Raw genomic sequence first — 12,223 nt, 5'->3', positions numbered from 1 at the left:
TGCCGCCCCTGTCCGAAGACTTACAGCATATAAAAGAACAATACAAAATATCTTAAATCCAATTTTAAAAAACTAAACTGATCTAAAATCCCAATTTCTTAAAAACCAATCACTCTCCTTCTAACAATTCCATTTGTGAGCCATGGACTGATGTCTAATGTCCCCAGGCCTGTCGGCACAAATGGGTCTTCAGACTCTTGTAGAAGGCAAGGAGGGTGGGGGTGGTACAAATCTCTGGAGGGAACTGATTCCAGAGGGCCGGAGCCCCCAGAGAAGGCTCTTCCCCTAGGCCCTGCCAAGCGACATTGTCTAGTTGACAGGACCTGGAGAAGTCCGACTCTGAGAGACCTGACTGGTCACTGGGGCTCATGCGGCAGAAGTCGGTCCTGTAAACACTGTGGCCCGATGCCATGTAGGGCTTTATAGGTTATAACCAACACTTTGAATTGTGTTCAGAAACCAATCAGCAGCCAATGCAGCCTGCGGAATGCTGGAGAGACATGGTCATACCTAGGAAGGCCCATGACCGCTCGCACGGCTGCATTCTGCACGATCTGTAATTTCTGAATGCTCTTCAAAGGTAGCCCCATGTAGAGAGCATTGCAGTAGTCGAACCTCAAAGTGATAAGTGCATGAGTGACTATGAGTAGAGACCCCCTGCCCAAATAGGGCTGTAACTGGAGCACCAGGCCCCTCTCGCCACAGCTGAAAGGTCAGTTGTGGATCGAGGACATCCAAGTTGCAGACCCTGTCTGAGGAGGGTCAAAAGTCTCCTCTCCCTGAGTAATGGATGGACAGATGAAATTGTCCTTGGGAGGCAAAACCCACAGCCACTCTGTCTTGTTGGGGTTGAGTTTGAGCTTGTTAACACCCATCCAGACCCTAACAGCCTCCAGGCACCGGCACATTACTTCCACTGCTTCACTGAGTGAACAGGGGGTGGAGATGTATAGCTGCGTATCATCAGCATACTAATGGTAATTCACCCTGTGCCCTCAGATGATCTAACCCAGCGGTTTCATGTAGATATAAAACAGCAGGGGGGAAAGGACCAACCCCGAGGACCCCCACAAGGGAGGGACCTAGGAGTCGACCTATGACCTCCCACTAACACTGAGTGCGATCGACTGGAGTGTTAGGAGGTGAACCACCATAGGATAGTTATGTATACATGTGTGCCTTCAAGCATCCCTGCAGTATATGTCTGTAGTGTCAATGTATGGGAAAGAGAATAGCTGAAATTTCCAGATAAGAATTCAGTTTATAAGTGGGATAAGTTGTTTACAGGCAACTAGCTTGAATTAATTACTCTCTCTTTCTCCTTACTTTCCTAATTGACAGGTGAACTTTCTGCAAAAGTTATCATCTTAATTTGGCAAGGAGAAAAATGGCTTTGGACTAGATTTTTGTCTGTCTATATATATTTTTTCTTATGAATACTTTTTAAATTTAAGGCTAGCTTCCTTTTGGGGAAGAAAACCACCATAACCACTGGAATTTTAAACTAAGACTGTTGTATTACCGTAAATATTTACTCTTTATGGGTCTCAGAATAGCACTATCAATCTTATTATTGATGCTCAGTTTCTTTGCCATACATTGCTGTGGACTTCTTTGAGATCTGCTTCAGCTCTGGAGATACAAAGCAACCACCTTTGGACACCAGCATTACAAATTAGTATCTCAGTGGGGATTTGTTTTATCTTGACTTCCTGGTGTGAGTCAGCAGTTTAATACATTCAGTGAATTCTAGTTATTTGAATCAAGCTTCTACTTTATAAATGAATTTGGGATTCAAAACCAGCAGTACCAGGTGCACACATTAAAGTGACTGTAAATTAACATACTGAATGTTATTATATATGTTTCAACTTTACGAAGAATTCTGAGAACAAGACAAAAGCTTGTCTCCAGAGTTATTCTCACAGTTTCTGACACAACACTGCCTCCAAAACAATTATCTGAAAAAAGAAATAAAGTTACAAGAACAGAAAAACATTAAAACAAAGATGAGACAAATTCTTCTGTTGTATGACACAATCATTAAAAGATTTCCTTGTTAGTTCTTCATATACTAAAAAACTTTCTGTTTGCATGTGATAATACTAAACCACCCTTTTATAATGCAAGAATGATTAGTGCTACTTTTCAAGGGCCTTTTTTCTCACTCCTGCCACTTCTTTGTTTTCAGTGCTGTTTCACTTCCCAGAAATGTCACAATCATCCTTTAAAAAGAAGCAAAATGTTGTAATTATCTCTGGCCATATCATAAATTATGCAAGACTGTAGAAAATCTGAACTCCTATTGTATTTATCCCACTCCTATGTGTAAGCTCTCTTTTAGAGCTAAACCCTGATCATAAATAAGGTTGACCATATTTAGTAGAACATATTTCAAAGTCAGCATTCAGAGTATTTATACTCCAACTTTACTCGTAAATATTACTTCACAGGGTTTTTTGTACCTTATTTCATTACATCTTGGAAAGCTATATAGAAAGCCACAGTGTTTTATGATAAAGTTGTATCACAGCTCATTAACCATTAACAATGAATTTTTTTACTATAAGAACATAATTGATCACATTGAGATGTCAGCTTAGATTTCTTTAGGTCCTAGCAGTCTCCGGAGTCTCCGGAGAGGGGCGGCATACAAATCTAATGAGTGAGTGAGTGAGTGAGTGAGTGAGTGAGTGAGTGAGTGAGTGAGTAAGTAAGTAAGTAAGTAAGTAAGTAAGTAAGTCATGTAATACTATATAACCAGGGGTGGGCCACCATTCCCGGCCCTACCAGAATGGGCTGGGAGTGCGAGCGTGCGTCCTGTGTGCACCTCCCCGCACATGCGCAGAAGCCAAATCTCGTGCAAGGATGTGTGTGTGCAAGATTTCTGGTTTTTTCTCTTCTGCACCCGGAAACAAACAAAAATAAGGTAAGTGGCCACCCGCGGTGCTGCCGTTCATCTTCGTTAGTCTCTCGCTCTTGGGGCGAATGGCGGTAGCACGGATAGTGGGGTGAGCTGGTGCGAGCGCAGGCGGTAGGGGGAGCTGGTGCGAGTGCGGGGCAAATGGCAGCAGTGTGGGTGGTGGGGAGCTGGCATGAGCGCGAGCAGCGGGACGAATGACAGCAGCTCGAGCGGAGGGGGGAGACGGCGCGAGCATGGGCAGTGGAGGGAGCCAGAATGAGCGGTGGGGCAAACGACGGCAGCGAGGGCGGTGGGGGGAGCCGGCACGAACGCAGGCAGTGGGGGGAAGCTGGTGCAAGAGGCGAGCGAGGGGCTCGCGGCGGGAGAATGAAGGGCTTACGGCGGAGAAGGCAGTGTTTGTGGCAGGGCAGGCCAGTCGGAGGTCTGAGGAAGCACTGGTTGCCACCACTGGAACCGCATTCCCCACTGTTCAGGGTCGGGCCCACCCCTGTATATAGCAAAATAGTAACTTCAATATAACAGGACAAACTAAGGTTTCTCACCTTATTTCAAATTCTACTTCTATTTTATATATGCTGAACATTTCCTAGTCATCCTTTATAAAAAAAGAAAGGATGAAAAATAGTTTTTGACGTCCTGAAATATTTGGTTCTAAGAAACTCAAACTGTTTCACTAGTTTTACTGATCTTTAAAAAAATCACAGACAGAAATGCCCCTTTCCCATTTTATTTTTTATAACAACAAAACGTATTTTGTACTTCCCAGAAAATCACTAGGCAATTACATTTTGTCCTTTGGAAGGTAATAAGAGGTAAAGACTTTGTTTACTTCTAGGGGAACGAAAAGATTGCCTCACCTTCCAAGAACAGAGCAGAAATAATTCACTATACAATAACCTCTTGAGGTAACTTCATTCTCCTACAGCCCACTCATGTGAACAGTTGTACTTGGGTAGTAAAGGAAAGAACATGGTAAATTTGTTGGAGGACACTGTAAAAATATATCTCTAGAATACGTATTCAATCACACGCCAATGTTTTATTAGGTGTTTTTAACAAGATTTATAAAAAGGAAATTTAGTGCTTGATTATTCATATCTTGATAGCGGCAAAGATGGGTTATACGCAGCAATGGAAAAATAAAGAGACACCGAAAGAGGAAACGATAATTTAAAAAATTATGGATTGTGCAAAAATGGACATGTTCACAAGGAAACTGAAAGAGAAAGAGGATTCTGACTATTACAGAATATGGGACAATTTCTATAACTGGTTAAAAGAAAGAAATGATAAATGAAGCAAAACTATACATGGATATTCTTTTAAGAGTTTAATAGTAGAAGTAATTTTATTTATAGTACAAAGAATGAGCAATCATAATGTTAATAAAGCAATGTATAAATGTACATATCTCTGATAAGAACCTCTGATAGAAATGGTGTTGTAAATAACCCAAATGTTTGTTTTACGTCACATGTACAGGAAGCAAATCTCGCACTAGGACATGTGCCCCATGCCAGATTTTGCCGATTTTCGGCATCATTTTGCTGCACAGAAGCAATGCCCCCCAAAATTGGCAAAATCTCGCACGCATGAATGTCCTTGCACGAGATTTGGCTTCCTGCGCATGTGCAGAAGCCAAATCCCCTGCAGACGCACCTACCTGCTCCTCAATCACTTAGAACTGCTGCGCAGTTCCATTTTCACTACCAGTGCGATGGTGTCAGGCACACCAGTAGGAACCCAATACTGGTCTCCAATCTTGGCAACTTTAAGAGTTGTGGACTTTTACTCCCAGAATTTCTCTGCTGGCTGAGGAATTCTGGAAGTTGAAGTCCACAAGTCTTAAAGTTGCCAAGGTTGGAGACTCCTGCTGTAAGGGATGATTTCATGACAATGTTGCTTGAACATAATTACAATCTGAGGAAGTTGCTAAAGAGCTGATACCATTATGGGTCTTATTCCAAGGCAAGAGAAATATAGATTGCAAATGTATCTTGGATAGTCTTACAGTTGCGCTATACAGATAGTCCAATGTCATAACCTCCCATTCAGTGATTATTTGAACTTCTAAGGCCATGAATTAAGTGGTACTGCGGAAGCCAGATTCATTTAATAACCATGTTACTAACTTAACAACTGCAATAGTACATTTAATAGTTGTGTCAAGAAAGATCGTAAAATGAGGCAAAACTCACTTAACAATTGTCTTGCTTAGCAACAGAAATGTTGGGCTCAATTGTGATAATCAATCAAGGTACCCATGTTGCATTTTACTACGTCACTTAGCAACAGCAATTCTAGATCACAATTGCCATTGTGATCTGTAAATGCATCGTGCTGCCATATTGTTGATATTCCCATGTTCTTTTTTTCACTTGCCCTTTTTATTTGATGAAAACTTGTAAAAAATGTGAAGGCTTGTTCATTACTCATTACAGTTTTTTAAAAACTACATACCATTATCTTCATTTATTAGTTACAGTGCATTTTCAATTACGCAATGTTTTTATACAATGAAATTCTGGAGAAATTGTGTATTGACTAATTTCCCTTAGTGAAACTCATCTGTTCCTCTCTGTCCTAATTTCTGGACATAGTTTTTCTCTTCCCATTCCCTGCAGTGGTCTAAATACTTTAGAAGCTCAATATGACAAATACAATACGGTAAGTAAGAAATAGGACATACTTTATTATGTTCCTAAAACAACAATCCAAAAATTACTGACATCTAATTTAGTACCTGCATAAAATAGTATTCCAACAGAGTCTCCTATGGATTTCCAATTACAAATCTCTTTTAAAAATATGCCTTGAGAAACTTATCTCTACTTTACTACCTGCATAATTAGCACTGGAAATATTTAAGAAAATCTGTTGGTAAAATAAATAAATAAATAAAATCACGAGGAGCTTTTGCATTATTGATTTAAATGTGTCTAAAATATTATAGTGTCACATTCTGTAAATAAGCTGTCTCAAAGTCAAAATGCCCCTAGGAATAATTTGAAATTCAAAACTAAAGATCAGTAATATAATCTTTCAGTTATACTTCAGAGGAAAGTTGGCTTCTTTTTAAATTCTTTCTTGATCCAATATACACTGCTCAAAAAAAATAAAGGGAACACTCATATAACACATCCTAGATCTGAATGAATGAAATATTCTCATTGAATACTTTGTTCTGTACAAAGTTGACTGTGCTGACAACAAAATCACACAAAAATCATCAATGGAAATCAAATTTATTAACCAATGGAGGCCTGGATTTGGAGTAACACACAAAATTAAATTGGAAAAACACACTTCAGGCTGATCCAACTTTGATGTAACGTCCTTAAAATAAGTCAAAATGAGACTCAGTATTACGTGTGGCCTCCACGTGCCTGTATGACCTCCCTACAACCCCTGGGCAAGTTCCTGATGAGGTTGCAGATGGTCTCCTGAGGGATCTCTTCCTAGACCTGGACTAAAATATCCGCCAACTCCTGGACAGTCTGTGGTGCAACGTGACATTGGTGGATAGAGCAAGACATGATGTCCCCGATGTGCTCAATCGGATTTGGGTCTAAGGAATGGGCGGGCCATTCCATAGCTTCAATGCCTTTATCTTGCAGGAACTGCTGACACCCTCCAGCCACATGAGGTCTGGCATTGCCAATAATTTCCATCTGTTGCCTATTCCATTTGCACATTTGATTGTCAATCAGTGTTGCTTCCCAAGTGGACAGCTTGATTTCACAGAAGTTTGATTTACTTGGAGTTATATTGTGTTGTTTAAGTGTTCCCTTTATTTTTTTTGAGCAGTGCATTAATTTGTTTCTAAGAACTGTCAAAAAACGAATCTGTATAAAAAGACTTAATCTCACTCAATCATAATTTTATCTGGCAATTAATCAGAAAGCATAAATGTGGAAATAAATTTACAAAATAAATTTCAATATGTAGTGATACCTCTACGTAAGAATGCCTCTACTTAAGAACTTTTCTAGATAAGAACCAGGTGTCCAAGATTTTTTTGCCTCTTCTTAAGAACCATTTTCTAATTAAGAACCCGAACCCGGAAAAATTTCCCAGGAAATTTGAGAGCGGCATGAAGGCCCGGCCAGTTTCCTGCCATTCCCCCTTTAATCCCGGCCATCTCGGTGGCACTTAAGGAGACTTTGGCAGTCCAGAGCAAATGAAGCATTTTCCTTTCTCTGGGCATTTGGAGAGGGAATAAACCTCTGCCAGCACCCAGAGAAAAGAAATGCTTCCTTTGCTCTGGGCAGTGACTGTTCTCCTCCTCTTCTTCCTCCTCCCACACAAATTCCGAGCTTTTATTTCTTTCCTAATGGGTTTGCACGCATTATTTGCTTTTACATTGATTCCTATGGGAAAAACTGCTTCTACTTACGAACTTTTCTATTTAAGAACCTGGTCACGGAACAAATTATGGTAATTTCTTTAGTAGAGGTACCACTGTACCTTTCTGTACTGCACATACAGAAAGTATGTACTGTATTTTTTTCTTACCTAAACCAAATTTCTCTATGCAAGTGCAACAGTGTACAATTGACAAAGACAGATATATTTCCTAAGGCTACAAATATCCCAGTTAAAGCCTGTCAGACTTGTTATGACAGATCTCTTTTTTTCTTACCTTGGCATCTTTTCAAAATCCATGCTGTAGTTGTTTTCTTTTTAGAAACAGTCCTTTATACAGAGCCCCAGCTGAAAGAAAGGAAGGGATAAGAAAAAAAATAAACACTGGGGAGATGTAGGGTCGAATATATACTTAAGTGGTTCTTTAGGGTCAATAAGGAATCAAACACCTCCCATCACTAACTGCTTAAGACTTGTTTAGCAGCAGAGGGGGAAAACTGCTCAGCATATAATAATAATAATAATAATAATAATAATAATAATAATAATAATAATAATAATAATAATAATAATAATAATATATTAAATTTGTATGCCGCCCCTCTCCGAAGACTCCGATTTACACGGAGTTCTACTTCGTTTCAACGATTTACACGGAGGTCTACTTCGTTTCAACCGGGCTTACCTTTACCGGCGTGCGGGGAATTTTGAACAATTCAACTCCTCAGCTCCCAGAGAAAATGAAAATAACTCCGTCCTGAGTGAACGGGACTTTTTCCCCCCCACACACTTGCTTCCTCAAAAGCAAGAAAAACGAAGTGAGGCGGCGGAGGGGGGGTACAAACCCTGCCTGTAACTCCGTTGCGACCTAACTTATTTCCTCTTTCCCAGCCCCCAAAGCACGTGGGTTGTTTTTTTTTTAACCACAAGAGGCTTGTAGCGTTTGCAAGCTGACATCGCTCTCGCTTCCTTATTTTTTACTTTAATTTTTCATTCCCTGCGCGCGACTGGCCGCTTGGGGCTGTTTCTCTTTAACTGACGTGGTGGTAACCCGAGAAAGGGCGCGCCTCAAAATACAAACCACCAAGATTGCGAGGGCGGCCGCTTCCCTGGCTTGACGAGGCTTTTCCCGACCCCCGAGGCGGAGATGCTCCTTCTTCCCCTCGTCCGATAGCCGCCGTAACAACCCGGGACACCGCCGCCCCTTGGCTAATTTTGCAGGAGAAACGCCACCCAATCGCTCCCTACCCCCGGTTGCCTGCGCAGGGTGGAGCCTTGCTTTCTCCACCCTGTAGAATGGGGGGGGGGCAGTTTGATTCTGACGAGCCGCCGTTCTCCCGCCCGAAGCTTTCGCTCGTCAGCGCGGGACAAAAAAAAAGAAGACTCGAACAAAATCCTGCCCTGCGTACGAACCTCTCTCTGCTTGCACCGGGCCAGGAGGCGGCGGCGGCGACTCCTTCTCCGGCTGCTGTGGGAACAACAGCCAGAGACGCCATGAGGTTTTCTTTTCTCCCAGTGTAAAAAACCGCGCCAGGGTCACTCGAGGACGCGTTCCGACGTTGGATTCATGTGACTTTGACACGGACTCGGCAGGACCTCTCGCCCCCTGGCGGATACCTGCTGCAACGTCTAAGGAGTCCTGGCGAAGTGTAGTTCAGGCTCAGAACCTGGGGAATTGGTATTTTTTTAAAAAAAAAAAATCCGTGTGTTTTTAGTACATAGGCGCCGTCAATCACCGCCCCGTAGGCAAAATGCAGTAAGTCCGTCATCCTTTGTTAAAATAGCATCATACAATATCAGCAATGGCTGTCAAAAATCGAAAGAACCCCCAGCAGAAATGTTAAAAATGACAAGAAGAGAATTTGCAGTCTTCATTTTTATTTTCCTTTATAATACCTTATTATATTATTAATAATATACTAATTAGGTTATACTACTATAAAATATACTAATAATATAATAAAATATTATAAATCCAATAATAATAATAGTAATATTAATAATAATAATAAACATAATTTGCTGCTACATCACGCAGTCCTAGGTGCTTGGAAAGCGCCCGACTGATGATGAAATACGAAATCCAGCATAGATAGTGTGTTGTATTGACAACAAAATAATAATAATAATAATAATAATATCACACATACTGACTACAAGCATAGACACAATGCTGTGGCACAGATGATTCACTGGAACCTGTGCCAGAACTACCATATACCAGTGGCAAAGAACTGGTGGGATGATAAGCCGAAAAAAGTGGTCGAAAATGAGCAAGCAAAACTACTGTGGGACTTCCGACTTCCGACTGACTGAATTTTGAAACATAATACACCAGATATCATGATTGTGGAGAAAAAGTTTTGTGGATCATTGACATCGCAATCCCAGGAGACAGCAAAATTGAGGAGAAGCAGCTAGAGAAATCTGCGAAATATGAAGATCTGAAAATCAAGCTGCAATGACTTTGGCATAAGCCAGTGAAAGTGGTCCCAGTGGTCCTTGGCACACTGGGCGCAGTGCCAAAGGATCTCAGCAGACATTTGAAAACCATCGGAATTGAAAAAATCTCTGTCAATTGCAAAAAGCTGCTTTACCGGGATTAGCACACATAATCGCTGTTACATCACACAGTCCTATGTGCTTGGGAAGCGCCCAACTGGTGATGAAATACGAAGTCCAGCGTGGTGATTTTGTTTGCTGTGTTGTATTGGTGAAATGATAATAATAACAATATCAACAATAACAAAAATAACAGCAACAATAATAACAATAATATATTAAGTTATAAATACCTAATCCGTTTACATATATTTTAAGGCAGTCTGCATTAAATAGCACCAGAAAAACACTTGACAATTTAAATTATATAGATAGACCATTTAAAAACAAAATTGCAAGCAGCAAATAAAGGCACTTATTCATTTTATGACCATTGAATTGGGATCAACTCATGTTGGCAAAAGCTCAGCATTTTGATCTATCTTTAGTAATAGTACTGCTTCCAAGGACAACACATTAATCTCTTTGATCCATATTATTCAACTTAACCATTGTCTTTCCCTTATGTTTTCCTCAGCCGTACCAGCATATATTTTTTCTAGTCCATCTTCTGCTGGCATCATGTATCCAAAATACAGTATGTGGGTTTTGCTTGCTGACCATTTCTGGAACATTTTGTCTAGGACTTGACAAAATAGTAATAAGAGTAATAGTACTCTTATTAATTATCTCGGAATCCATATGGCAAAGGCTTTCATTTGCTCTTTCTTAAGGTCCAAGGCCTAGAAACGGCAAGCTGCCTGTGGCCGAAAAGTTCCATAAATATTATATTTCTACAAATTCTTCATCCCACCTACTTTACTCAGTAGTGCTGACCAAAGAACATCTGTACTAGGAGATGAACACACTCTCCCTAAATCAAACTGGATAATATACTGTAGTATATAAGCCTAGTTTGAGTGTGATTTGGCTTCTGAAGCAGAATATTCAAAACTTCTTCCCCATTTATTGTTCTTGATAACAGTTTAATGCCATGCAAAATGAGCTGCCTAAAGTAGTTGTGCCACTGCTCAAAGGTAATTTCTGGTTTCTTATTTATAGGGACAGCAGAAAGCTTTTGAAGATGGTCTCAATTAGTAAGCTGAAAAACAGGAAAGTTTATGAGACAATAGCTCTTTATTCTGTGCTAACTTTCCCCAACTTTCTTTCTTCCCCTCTCAATATGGCCTCTTTTATACAGGTAAAAAGTTTGAGGTAATGTTGGATTCTTGATGCTCTCTGATTTCTTGCAGATATTTTGTTACCAAGCTAGCAGATAAAATCATAGTGACAGGGAGAGTTGCGTTTACTTGCTGCTTACGGTACACTCTGACTGAAATATGTTAGATGGTAACAGAAAAGTATAAATTTTTAGACTCATCAGTTATCACCAAGTAGTTTAGATCTAGAAACCTTGGGGAATGTTCTGTGTATATACAGTGTAACTGAATGTTGATTCTTCATTTCATTAGTACTCGCATGTCCTTTTTTCCTCCAAAGGACAAAACATTTCCCTTAAGCATTTCAACTCATTTTATATGAAATCAGTAATCAACTATAATTAAGCAAAAAAAAAAAAAGATTGGTATATCTGAATCTTAATTACTCTATCTCTGAGCTATTTATTTAATTGTGAAGTGCTAATCTGGCATTCAATATAGGGTAAAAGCTAAGTATGTTTCATAAATTAAAATATAGCATCCTTATCACTTTGGATCAGTTCAGATCATTTATTGTATTCCATGACCAAAAAGCAAATTAACCTAAATAATTTTATTATCCTAAATTATAAGTAACTTGTGTCAGGTAGTTAATAAACTGAAAACAGTTATACAATTTTATAATAACAATAGCAGACACATTAGAAATAATAAAAAGTTGATAAATTTCCAAGTTTTATCCTTTATTTGCTATTAACAGAGGTTACAAAGCAGAAGTTGGCAACTATAAAAATACTGTCATTATTAAAATTGTGAAGAAAATTGATATAAATAATTTATCTGATTTACAACAGTTACATTGGATTGGAATTAGGATATTACCCAATCCATAGTAAATTTACCTCAAGTTGGAAAGCAACACAATGACAGTATAACAGTGCACAACACATTGTTTCAACTGCTTCCAAATGACAAGGGCAAAACCTGTCTGCAAAGGGAATAAGTTGATATGTTTCTTCTTTTGGGATTGAAAGATGAAAATTCTATGGTATTTTTCAATGTCAAAAATATACTATTATTTAGCTGGGGCAACAGCTTTGCTCACATTTCTCTTTTCAAAGCATCAACCAGTCTTACCATAATCCTGCCTCAAGAACTGGACAGCGTTGGAAACACAATCAAGGTTCCCAAAGTTACTCTCTGAAAACTTGGGCTGAATACCTCCAGGAGGAAG

General features: G+C 39.7%; 1 protein-coding gene across 3 annotated transcripts in view; it reads right to left on the bottom strand.

Moving 5' to 3' along the window:
- SGK3 (serum/glucocorticoid regulated kinase family member 3) overlaps positions 1–8,830 on the bottom strand; it is a 35,954-nt gene extending 27,124 nt beyond the window's left edge. The window contains exons 1-2 of one of the 3 annotated variants that reach the window (XM_070747873.1): positions 8,702–8,830; positions 7,566–7,636 (exon numbers count right to left, since the gene is read on the bottom strand). The gene's annotated coding sequence lies outside the window, so the exon portion shown is untranslated. Of the gene's footprint in view, positions 1–7,565; positions 7,637–7,973; positions 8,587–8,701 lie in introns of those variants that run through there. The other 2 variants (XM_070747872.1, XM_070747874.1) reach the window with 2 other exon arrangements.
- Between the last annotated feature and the right edge of the window lie 3,393 nt (positions 8,831–12,223).

Source organism: Erythrolamprus reginae, chromosome 3 (assembly GCF_031021105.1).
Source record: "Erythrolamprus reginae isolate rEryReg1 chromosome 3, rEryReg1.hap1, whole genome shotgun sequence".
Classification (NCBI taxonomy): Eukaryota; Metazoa; Chordata; class Lepidosauria; order Squamata; family Dipsadidae; genus Erythrolamprus; species Erythrolamprus reginae.
Note: the sequence above shows the minus strand (reverse complement) of the source record. Positions and strands in the feature narration are given on the sequence as shown.